The sequence below is a fragment of the Sciurus vulgaris genome (genome assembly GCF_902686455.1).
Source record: "Sciurus vulgaris genome assembly, chromosome: 7".
NCBI classification, from domain to species: Eukaryota; Metazoa; Chordata; class Mammalia; order Rodentia; family Sciuridae; genus Sciurus; species Sciurus vulgaris.
The window spans coordinates 55907745-55919330 of NC_136467.1; positions in this window are offsets into that span (position 1 = coordinate 55907745).

An 11586-nucleotide genomic window follows, 5' to 3' on the forward strand; every position below is an offset into this window, starting at 1 on the left:
GCCACTTCGGACTTCTCTGGACTCTTTGTGGTGGCGACCCTCATTGTCATGACCACTGCAGGAAACCTGGCTGGTGGTGCTGCCATGCACAACGGTTCTTCTTCTGGTCCTCTGACAAAGCTAGCCTTGTGCGGTGACTCAGGTCGAGAACAGGCTTTGTACTTTCAGAGAGCTGGAGCAAGGTACCCTGCTACACAGGTACCAGGTTAACTAACCTACTTCATCAAGGGAACCACTGAGATGTGGGAACAGCCTGTGGCACGCCGGCTGGCATGGAGGAGCTAGGTTTTCATCTTAAACACACTGTGGAATTGTAGCCAATCAGGATCCCTTCTTTGCCTTGGAAACTCAGCACAAGTAATGAGTTCAAGAAATGCTCACATGCCAGGTGGTGGTGCACACCAGCAATCCCAGCGGTCCAGGAGGCTGAGGCAGGAAGATCGTGAGCTCAAAGCCAGCCTCAGCAACTTAGTGAGACCTTGTCTCTAAATGAAATATTAAAGATGGCCCAGGATGTGGCTCAGTGGTTAAGCTCCCCTGGGTTCAATCCCCAGTATCAAAAAAAAAAAAAAAGAAAAAGAAAAAAGAATTGCTTACATGTATTTCTGTTTACTAACTTTATTCTTGCTTTACTGTTCTACTCTTACTTTCCCTTTGCCCTCTTTCTTTATCCTTATTCAGTTTGATATATTACGTGTATTTGAATAAAGCCAATTCAAGTCCTTTGGGGAATAAGGTGGGGGAAATAAATAAGGTCTCTTTAGATAGTCTTTTAATAGCCTGAGTACACATCTTTATTTGGCAAGAAGAACTGGAGAGCTTACAGAGTGTGTACAGACTACTTCCATAAATGGTTTGGGCTCACATTTCTTGATAATATTCTTATAAAAATTATTATCATTGTTAATTATTTTGGGGTACCAGGTATTTAATCCAGGGGTATTTTACCACTGAGTCACATCCCCAGCCCTTTTTATCTTTGAGACAGAGTCTTGCTAAATAGCTCAGGGCCTCACTTAATTGCTGAGGCTGGCCTTGAACTTGCAATCCTCTTGCCTCAGCCTCCCGTGTCACTACAAAAATTATTTTTTAACCTCACATCAATCAACACTCATTTATCAAGTGTTAACTGTGTGGAACGTATTATTCTTAGCACTCCAAGGACTGTAAAGATATGTAACCCCGGTTCTTACCCTTCAACAGCCTACATTATGGGGGACGGAAGGTGGTATATGTGAGGAGGTGAATAGAAAAGTAAGAAAATACAAATATTTCAGGTCAAAACGAGAGGGATGCCATGAAGACAGACAAGCACTTGTGAAAACAGAAGAGGAGTTGGCTTGGTTTGACTTTAACTTGATTTTATTTAGACACCATGTATTCCAGATTAGAATTTGAGGTTGTTCATGACAAAAAAAAAAAAAAAAAAAGAAAAGGAAAAAAAAGAAAAAAAAAGTGTAAAATCCCAACTTCCACTCCTGCAAACTGAGAATGAGCCAGCCTATTCTTGAGCCATCATGGCCTTGTTTTGATTCTGCAAGGCACATAAATAACTTGAATCCTAGAGAGAAGTAACCAGAAGTCAAATAGCATGTTTGGGAGGGCAGTCCCCTTAGCTAAGCTCTGTGACATCTTAACCTCCCTGCCTTCATTTGATTGCCTGGGTCCACCTCCAAGAAGGGTGCTGACATTTTAATAGTATTGTTACACAATAAGCTTCCTTTTATTTTACTAAATTTCCCCTCTGACTTGTAGCTTTTCTGACACTACCAGAATCCCCATCAAGAATAGCCTTTAAATTAAATTGCTTTCTTGATTTCTTCAGAGTCTGAAGTTAAGGAAACAATATGTTTCTAATTCTCTTTTGAAAGCTTATTCTCAAGCCAAGCCATTTGCTCTAATATATTATCAATACTGCATGTTATGTACCCCAAATACCTGATGTGACTTTCCTATAAAATAACACCCCTCTTAATAAAAAAGATGATTTTGAACAACACATTTTCTTTTCAGTCGTTTTATTAGTCAAGTTGAAAATAACATAGGGGTGGAGAGGAAACGGGATAAGAAATAAAGCCAGGAAGTTTGCTACCAGAAAAGAATTCAAGATGATCTAAACCAATTTCACTTACATTATATACGCATCTCAGGGTCTCAAGTCAGACAGAGACAAGGTGAGAACCAATAAGGGAGAATCTTTAGGTGGGGAGGGGACATAAATGAGTCAGGAGTCTCCTCACACTTGCTCTTTTGGTACTAGGTCCCCTTCTTGCTGGACCACCCTTACTGTAGGAACTGGGACCATCAGGCTTCTAACACCCCAGCCCAAGGTTTCCTAAGGGCCATAAGATCAGCACCTGGGCCTGGAACACCTCTAGGATAACTTACAGACCCAGAGCCATTGCCCCGACAATGGGACACATCCACCTCTTCCCACTGAGGCTTCCAACTCTTTTAAGGAGAGAAAAACCCTTTCATTCCAGTCAATGATAAAATGCACAAGCATGGCAGAGTGGTACTTTTGGGGAGTAAGCTGGTTACCTTATGGCAGCACAATAAATCATGGTGCAGTGCATGGAGGAGGAGGCCAGTTTACCTCATGATGTCCAAGAAGCAATAAATAACCAGGGAATAAACTGGTGCCTTTATTCTTCCTACTTGAATATAACATATGGTCAAAGGGCCTGGGGGCTCACCTGGGGTAATCAGGAGGAATGAAAGGGGTTGGAAAGTGGAGAGTTTAGCCAGGCCTGGTGGCACATGCCTGTAATCCCAGTGGCTCAGGAGGCTGAGGCAGGAGGATCATGAGTTCAGAGCCAACTTCAGCAAATTAGCAAGGCCCTAAGCAACTCAGTGAGACCCTGTCTCTAAATGAAATATTAAAAAGGGGCTGGGGATGTGTCTTAGTGGCTAAGCGCCCCTGAGTTCAATCACAAGTACCAAAAAAAAAAAAAAAGTGGAGAGTTTGTGATAGAGGAGGGACCTAGAAGACATCACAGGTGGGGAACTCCCCATCTACTTTCTGTGGACTCAGGACAGAACAAGATGCACCCTGGGGCCTTTGGCACGAGGAACTCATCATTAGGTAATGTGACAACCACTCCCCTGGTTCTTTGGTCATTTCAATTAACCCACTTATTATAGGCCTGTGTCTCAGATGTTCCTTTGGTTTACTCCAGTCTCTCTGGCAGACTGCACTCTGCTGGTGTAGGTCCAGGGTCCAACTGTCCTCCTCTGCTGGAGCCACAGTGCCAGTCCCCCTCCTTCTAGCACAGACAGAAGGAGCAAGGGTACTGGACTACAGGTGGATTTCCATTTTCTTCACCATTTTCCTGAGAAGAACACTCTACCCTGCCCTGTATTTACTGCTTGGTGCATGTAGCTGCATCTCTGCACACTACCTGGGAGGCCACCCTCTTTATTTTAATGCTGACCAATCACTGTATAAACCTACTTCATCTCCAGGAAAACTGTTATTTGAAGTAACATAAAATGTACTCTAGTTAAAATGACATGCTGACCAACTCAGAGAGTGGTTTTTCAACCACTGAAATGTTAATAAACGACTTAGACAAAGCAAAAATAGGACTTACCCCAAGTGCAGGGTGCTGCATAAAGGTGGGGTCAAGGTCAAGATGAGAATTTTTGTGTGTGTGTATGTGTGTGGTACTGGGCATAGAGCCCAGGGTCTTGCACATGCTAGGTAAGTGCTCTATTACTGAACTACATCCCCAGCTCAAGACAGGAATTCTTAGGGAGCAATCCCACAAATCTGCTTAGTTAGAAAAGACACTGCTTCTTTTACACACCAGTTTTCCTGCCTTAAAACAAAAGCTCTGAGATTTGCAGAAATGTCTCATTTACTACCATTGCATCTTTTGCTATGAGATGCGGATTATTCTCTTCCTTAGGCAGTAGTTAAGGCCCTTGCTCGAATCCACACCCAAAGTTGGGATTCAAACTAGGCCTGTGATACTGTAGACCCAACACCCCTAAGCATAGTCTAAAGGCTCCCTCATGGGCTCTCCTGTTCATTCAGGGCTGGAGGAGTCAGTCTTTTTCTGGAGAAAGTCTACCCCATGCATCCCATGCCCAAAATAGCCAGGACATGGGCAAATACCTTCAAAATCATGGGCTTTTGGTTAATATTTCTGAAAGGGACTCTTAGGTCGTTGGAGACTGATTAGGATGAAGAAAGGGGCCTCCTTCCCTGCCTTCCACCTATCCAAGGTTGCCTCAGATTGGAAAGACTGTGTCTGGAGCAACTCCTCCTGACTGAGGGCTTTACTCAGAGCCTCTAGCTTGAGGATTTTTCTTCTTCTTCTAGAGGTACAGAAACCACTTCCTTGACTCTGTCTATATTGGTCAGCTTTCTGTTACTGTGACAAAATACTGGAGATAGTCAACCTGAAGGAAGAAAGGTTTATTTTGGCTCATGGTTTAAGAGGTTTCAGTACTTGGTCACTTCACCCTGTTGTTTTGGGCCTGTGGCAGCATAGTAAATCACAACAAAGTACATGGAAGAGACCTGTTCATCTCATGGTGGCCAGGAACAAAAAAAAAAAAAAAAAAAAAAAAGGAGGAGAAAGAGGAAGTAATTTCCCCTTCAAGGGCTTGGCCCCTATGACCTAATGTCCTTCCACAAGGCCCCACTTTTAAAGATTCCACCAGCTCCCAACACATGGGCTGGGGCCAATCCTTCAATACATGGGCCTTTGGGGAACATTCCAGATCCAAATCCTAGCACAGTCTTATTCTCTTTTTAGTAGGTGTGAGGCAAATGACTGCCTTTCCTTGTCAGAATGGAATCTTAAAGCAACTCTGGCAGCTCCCCACTAGCCCTTATGGTTACCTATATTCTCTGTCTTGGTCTCCATTCCATTGTCTTTAGGACAGTGCTACTCAAATGCCAGGGTGAGGGCCATCACCATCATCATTACCCGGGAGTTTGTTGCAAACGCAGTCTTGGGTCCCACCTCTGACTTGCTGAATCAGAAACTGGGGGTAAGGCCTAAGAATGTGTATCTCTGCAAGGCCTCAGGGCGTCTTTGGCACAGCTAAGACTGAGAAGTACTGCCTCGGGAGATGATAAATGACAAGCCAACTAGTGTTCTACTTACACCCTCATCCTGGTAGAGTCATAGCCAGTGCTGAGGTCTTATTGAGTTTGGGATGCCTGCATGGATAAACCTAAGTGTCTTATCAGCTACCAGCTCCACACCATCCCCCAACCAACTGGAATTTTCCCTCATCCAACTTACCTGCCCTATGTTCCTTATGGTTCCAACTTTTTAGATCAATTTATTAAAGTTTTGTCTCTCCATCCCCACCTCAGTAACATGGTTTCTAACAGGGCAGACATTGGTTAAATAAGCACATGAAAATTTAAAGCAGAATAATATTTCAAAAATTATTAATGTGATTTATAGATTTCTTTTTTCTTTTTATGAAATAAAAAACACCTTCCTACTTTGGAGTAGGGGATTAAGAATTTTCAGAAAGAATACAAACAGGAAAAAAGTTAATATCTAGCTTCTGGTATCCAAAATAGGATTTGAAATCAAAACAAGGGGCTTGAAAGTCAGGCTTAAAAAAGGAAAGAAAAAGATTTTCTAAAAAGGTAGTCCCTGTTTAACATATTGAGGGCAATGTGTGTTGAGTATTCAATCATGAACTCTCACATAATGGAAATTACAGGTAGACAGGAGTGGGGATTTGAAAAACTCTCATCCCTCTGGCCCCGAGGAAGGGTGGAGGTGGAAGCCACTCTGCTGTGGACCGAGAGAGGAGCTTCTTGGATCAATCACAAGGAAAGAAACATGGAGGGTGGCAGCCTGTGCCCTCATCCTCATCCGGGGCTCTGGAGCGAGCTGTTAGGAAGGTCAAAATAAGGCAGCCCTGCATTGTTAGGAGGGTGGGGAGAGGGTCTGCTTTGAACTCGAGCATCCTTTCGTCTCCATAAGCCAAAAGCCATAATTCGACTGGGAGTAAAATACCCCTGTCGGGGGTAGCCTGGTTCAGGGCCCAGAGGGACAGGGAGGCAGGGACTCAGATGTGCCTGTGATGACAGAGGCAAGGGGAAGTCAGACCACAGGGAGCCCAGTGGGCCCCCAAATAGACTGAGAGAGACCACAACAGAAGCTCACAGATAGACCAGCAAACCAATCCCACCACAGCTTAGAGGTCACCAAGTGTATTCATACACACTCACCAGCATGAGGCTAAGAGGCTCTTCCCAGCCCCAGCCCCTGTGACATCCTGTAAAGCTTCTGCCCTCCTCCAAGCACCTTCTCAGAGAGATGCAGAGGAAGGAGGAGAGGAACCTGTGAGATTGAGCAGTTCAACCATAGAGACTAAAACAATGCTGAAGACATGGCATTCCAATCATGGCATCTGAGTAAGTCTTCAACTGGGTGGACTCAGTCTAGTTTCTCATTATCACTACCCAGTGCCTGGGGGGTTCAGGAGGACCATGACAGGCACTTTCTTTGCATGTGTGAGTGTAGTGAACCCAAAGTCCTGCTATTCCCTGGGTACCACCAAGTCTAAATATGGCATCCTTGTCCTGTTTATTGTCCATAAACAACATGGCATGGGTCTCTGGGAGAAGACCAGGGCACACCTGTGATTCCACATGGGTTGTCATGTGATTCCTTGGTGTTGTCTTTGGGATCAGGGGAGATTCCGGACTCAGGTTCTTCATGTCCTTCCCTTACCAAATTATATGTTTAACCATGGTCTCCCCTGGAGGCACTCATAGCATTGAGTTGGAGAGGACTAGAGTGCGCTGTGGAGAACTGCAGGTCACAGGCAGGTGTAGGAGACAGTACTAAGAGCACATCCAAAGGCTGGAGATCAGAGGGCATCTAATGCAACCCCAACCTTCAACAAACCAGGAAAATGAGGCTGACCAAATCATAAAATCCAGACTTGAGCCCATTTCTGGGGACTCCATGTCCTTTGCAGCCCTCCCCTGGGGGAGGGGCAGCACATGGACTGAGGGTTCTCAGGAGGTCTACTAGTAAGACACCATCTCTGACTGTTTTCCGTTTTGTTGTTGTTGTTGTTGTTGTTGTTTTTTAGGACAGAACCCACTTCTACATCCAATGTACACATTCATCCTTTTTTAAAAGTCAAAATGAAAAATCAACATTAGTATTTTACTTAAACTTTTCCACCATTTGCCATCAACCTAGACCCTAGATTCTGCATTTCCCTAACAACAAATCATAATGTTTGCCTATTGATCGGCTGTAAATCAAACCTTTTACAGCCTATTAAATCACATCAGATTGACTTGGTTGTTTTCACAAAATCAGCATTTCAAGCAATTATTGTCATCCTTTCTTGTCTTCCAACTTGGGAGCTGGGGCAGAGTTCCTCACAGGGAGGTTGCAGACCTCAGAACTGACCACATTTAAGGCTCCAGGCTAAATTTAGCCCTCCCAACTGGTTGTTATTCCAGCAACTGAGTGTGGGCTTGCCCAGCTGTATTTTAAGCGGAGCCCCAAATTTCCCTCTGGTTTTGTTGTGTTCTGCAGGATTTTGCTTTAGCTACCAAAAAATAAAGAGTTGTCTTGTAGATTTTTAAACAAGCAAGTTCAACTATAGTGAGCGAGAACTAACTGTCTAGCAGTGACATGGGAATCTGTGATTTGAAGGGAACTGTGCAGTCAGAGGAGGACATTTTCTGACCACCCTGAGTTAATTATCTGAGACCATGGAAAAAAGAAAGACCTTGATTACGAATCTATACCTTCAGAAAGCTTGCTGTTAAGAAGTACTTTCAAAAATTTCAAACCCCCTAGGCTTAAGGACAAAACCATATATATCATATGCTACCATCTGTGTAAGAAGATAGAAAATATGTGTTTATGTATGCAAATAATATTTCTGGAAACATTTGCAGGAATTAGCAATGCTGGTTGTCCCTAGAGAGAAAAACTGAAAGACTGAAGGCCAGAAGGTCACGTTGGAATTTTTTTCATTGTGTCTGCACGTTGCTTAGAGTTTTTATGCTTTCAAAAGTGTATTCTTCGAGTAGCACATCTGTACATTGACATGTAAAATCACAGCTTCATTATACCATTATTACCACAGCAGTATGTAACATAGCAACTTCAAGCAGCACAGAAACCCTTGTGAAGGGTAAGCAGGAAGTCACAACCGGTGAGTGTGTATTTGTGAGTTCACAGTTTATACACTTGTATGCACAATCACTGACACACTTCACATTTTTCAGCACATAATTGCACTCTAGGAGGCTTTAAAAACAGAATACAGAATCAAAAGGCTGGAGGCAAATGTGCCAAAATGTTAATAGAACTTAATTTTACATGGTGGGAATAAGGGTAATTGCTGTTTTCTTCTCTATATTTGTGTGCATTTAAAACACTTCAACCCAAAGTGTTGTCTTAAAAATAGCTCCCGATGTTGTGTTTTCAAAAAGCAAGGTCTTATATAGGAAAACTGTAAAGGAATCCACTAGGAGCCAGTCTCCTATGTGTTAATGTTTGGTTTCTTATTAGAAGCACCTGGATTTCTTCTAATTTTCACTTGTTTGACAGCATTCAGGAATGATTCAGATTCACTAATGTCCCATCCTTAGATCAGCTCATTTCAGTTCAACAAATGCTCATTGAACAAATAATATTGGTGCACAGTGGAATGAAGCTCAGGGAACCAAGATGAATGAAATATGACATAGCTCTATTCATGTGGGAAATACTGATGCCTTCTCTATGAATTTTCTAAAGCAAGAGACATTTATTTTTATGCTAAGCTTTAAATAAAATACTTCTCACTCATCAGAGTTACTTGCAGCCATGGGCTTATCTCCTCCTCTGAAATCTTCCCACATAGGATTATTATTTTAAGTACCATCCTAGCTCAAAGGAAGGAGACCTGACAGGATGACCTTCAAAGGCCATCGGACTGTTCTCTTCTGTTGGCCTAGTACTATTCAACAGCACAAGAATAAGACCAAAATGGCAAAAAGGTCAAGAAAAAGTCAACAATTAATCCTAGAAACAGAGAATCAAATTTCTTAACAAATGAATTCTAGTATCTTCTAGCTACTTCAGCATTTTAACTTCCTTGACAGTTGTAAACTTGAGGTCAGTGAATTGGCTGGGTCAACAACTTATCCTAAGAGCTGCACAAAGTGGCACATGCCTATAACCCCGGTGACTCTAGAGGCTGAGATAGGACCATCACAAGTTCAAGGCCAGCCTTAGCAACTTAGTGAGACTGCCTCAAAATAAAAAAGCAAAAAGGACTGGGCATCTACAGCTCAGTGGTAAAGCAGCCCTGGGTTAAATTTCTAGTACCAAAAATAAAACAAAACAAAACAAAACTCACCCTCAACTGTGTCTAGAAAGGGCCTGAGGGCACTGTGACCAAAGAAGAGGATGAGGGTGGTGGGGCTCAGGTGAGGAAGGCCTCAGTACCAGGAAGCTCACTGACCAGAGCCAAAAGAAGCACCAGGAAACACTCAGAGGCAGGGGACCCTGAAGCTCCAAGGGGCTTCTAGATCCACAGAAGGACCTTCTGTTTTGTAATGTCCCCAGAGAGGGGTATCCAAAAATTCCACCAAAATCTGACTGCATCATGACAGATCGCTGTCCTTCTCAGAGCCAGGATGACCTAGAATGCTCGACTTACTTCACACAATTTGGAGAGGCAGGGCTGTGGAAGCAGGAGGTAGAAAAATGACTGAGTCTCTTGAGCTTTTGGTTTTGTTTCACCAGCACCAGAGACTGACTTTCTTTTTAATTTAATTAATTTTTATTTGTTCTAATTAGTTGTACATGACAGTAGAATGCATTTGTACATTTTGATAAAGCATACGTAAATGAAGTGCAGTTTCTCATTTTTCTGATTGTACATATTGTAGGATCTCATTAGTCATGCAGTCATATATGTACACGAGGTACTTGACCCTGACCTTTTAACACACTCACCCCAGGGCCAATCCGTCCATCATGTGTTTTCTGACTAAAATCAGGGCACCATCTATTGCTGGAGCAAATTTCTTCCCTGCCAATTGACTCCACAGCAAACCCACCCTTCCTAACCTGCTAGGGCCCTCAGTGCCGTGCAGAAACCTCCTACCTCTGCTGTGGACTCCTCGTCAGTTCCTCCTCTGCCCCACCATTAAGGTCCTTGCTATCTCAAGGGTTGAGGGACCCAATCTCCTGTATCATTAGGCAACAGACCATATGCTGTGTTTTGTTCCCTCAGTTTCCTTTTCTTTTCCTCAAAATCTGTTATTTTATCAGTTTCTTTTATGACAGACAGACTCCAAAATGGCTCCCAACTTTCCCTTCCCCCTGGCTTTTGCATCTCTGTGAGATCTCTTCCACTCCGGGTGTTGTGTCGGGGGAATGTGGGGAGCAAGGATGTCTGTGACTTCCTTCTGACAATAGATATGGCAAAAGCGATGTCTGCTACCGTTTGGATCTTCAGTACTTTCTCCTATGTGTTAAAGGCTTGATCTTCTGCGTATGGTACTATTTGGAGGTGGCAAAACCTTTTAAGAGGTGGACCCTACTGAGAAGCTTTAGGTCATTGAACACATGCCCCAGAAGGGAATCAATCATGGGACCCTGGTCTCTTTCACTCTCTTTACTGGGTCTCAGCCATGAAGTGAATAGGTTTTTTTTCTCTACCAAGCTGTTTTTCCTCTCCACAGGTCCAAAAGTAATGGGACCAACCAACCGTGAACTGAAACCTCCAGTGATCCAGAAAAAACTTTTCTCTTTACAAGTTGATTGATCTCAGATACTTGTTACAATAATGGAAAACTGACTAACACATGCTATTCCTGCAATTACCTTATGTAAAACTGTGGTTTCCTTCTTATCAGAAGACTATTGATTTTCTCTTTTGCTCCTTTGATGAAATGACCCACCTCTTATGGTTTAGATGTGAGGTGTCCCCCCAAAATTCATGTGAACAATGCAAGAATGTCCAGAGGTGAAAAGATTAGATTATGAAAGTTGTAACCTAATCAGTGGATCGATCTACAGGTGTGGATTAACTGGGTGTTAACTATAGGCAGGAGGGAGGAGGTTGCTGAAGGCATGACTTTGGAGTTTAAGTTTTATCCCTGGTGAGGAGAGTTTTCTCTCTGCTTCCTGGCTCTCATGTTCTGAGCTGCTTTCCTCTGCCCCGATTTTCTGCCATCATGTTCTGCTTCACCACAGGCCCAGAACTAAACCATCCCCCATCCCTTTCCTGGGGTCACTAGTTCATGCCTTTTCCTCCCCGCCTACATCTCCAATACTCCTTTCCTCATCCTATCTTTCAGTTTCTGACCTTCCTTACTTCCTATTTCCTAGAGAAAAAAGTGGTGGTCAGTAGATGACAGAGACCCTTGCCTCCCACACACTCTCTCCACTGCATCTGTGTCCAGTAACCCTGCCTCCCTCTTCTGAACCCTAAACTGGGACCTCACTTACGTTCACGCTATTGTTTTGCACAATAGACCCTCTTTCCTTTCACCTGTCCCAGTCTGTAGCACCAGAACCTTCTCTTTATTCTCCCGCATCATCCACTTGCCTCTTTCAAATGGATTCTTACCAT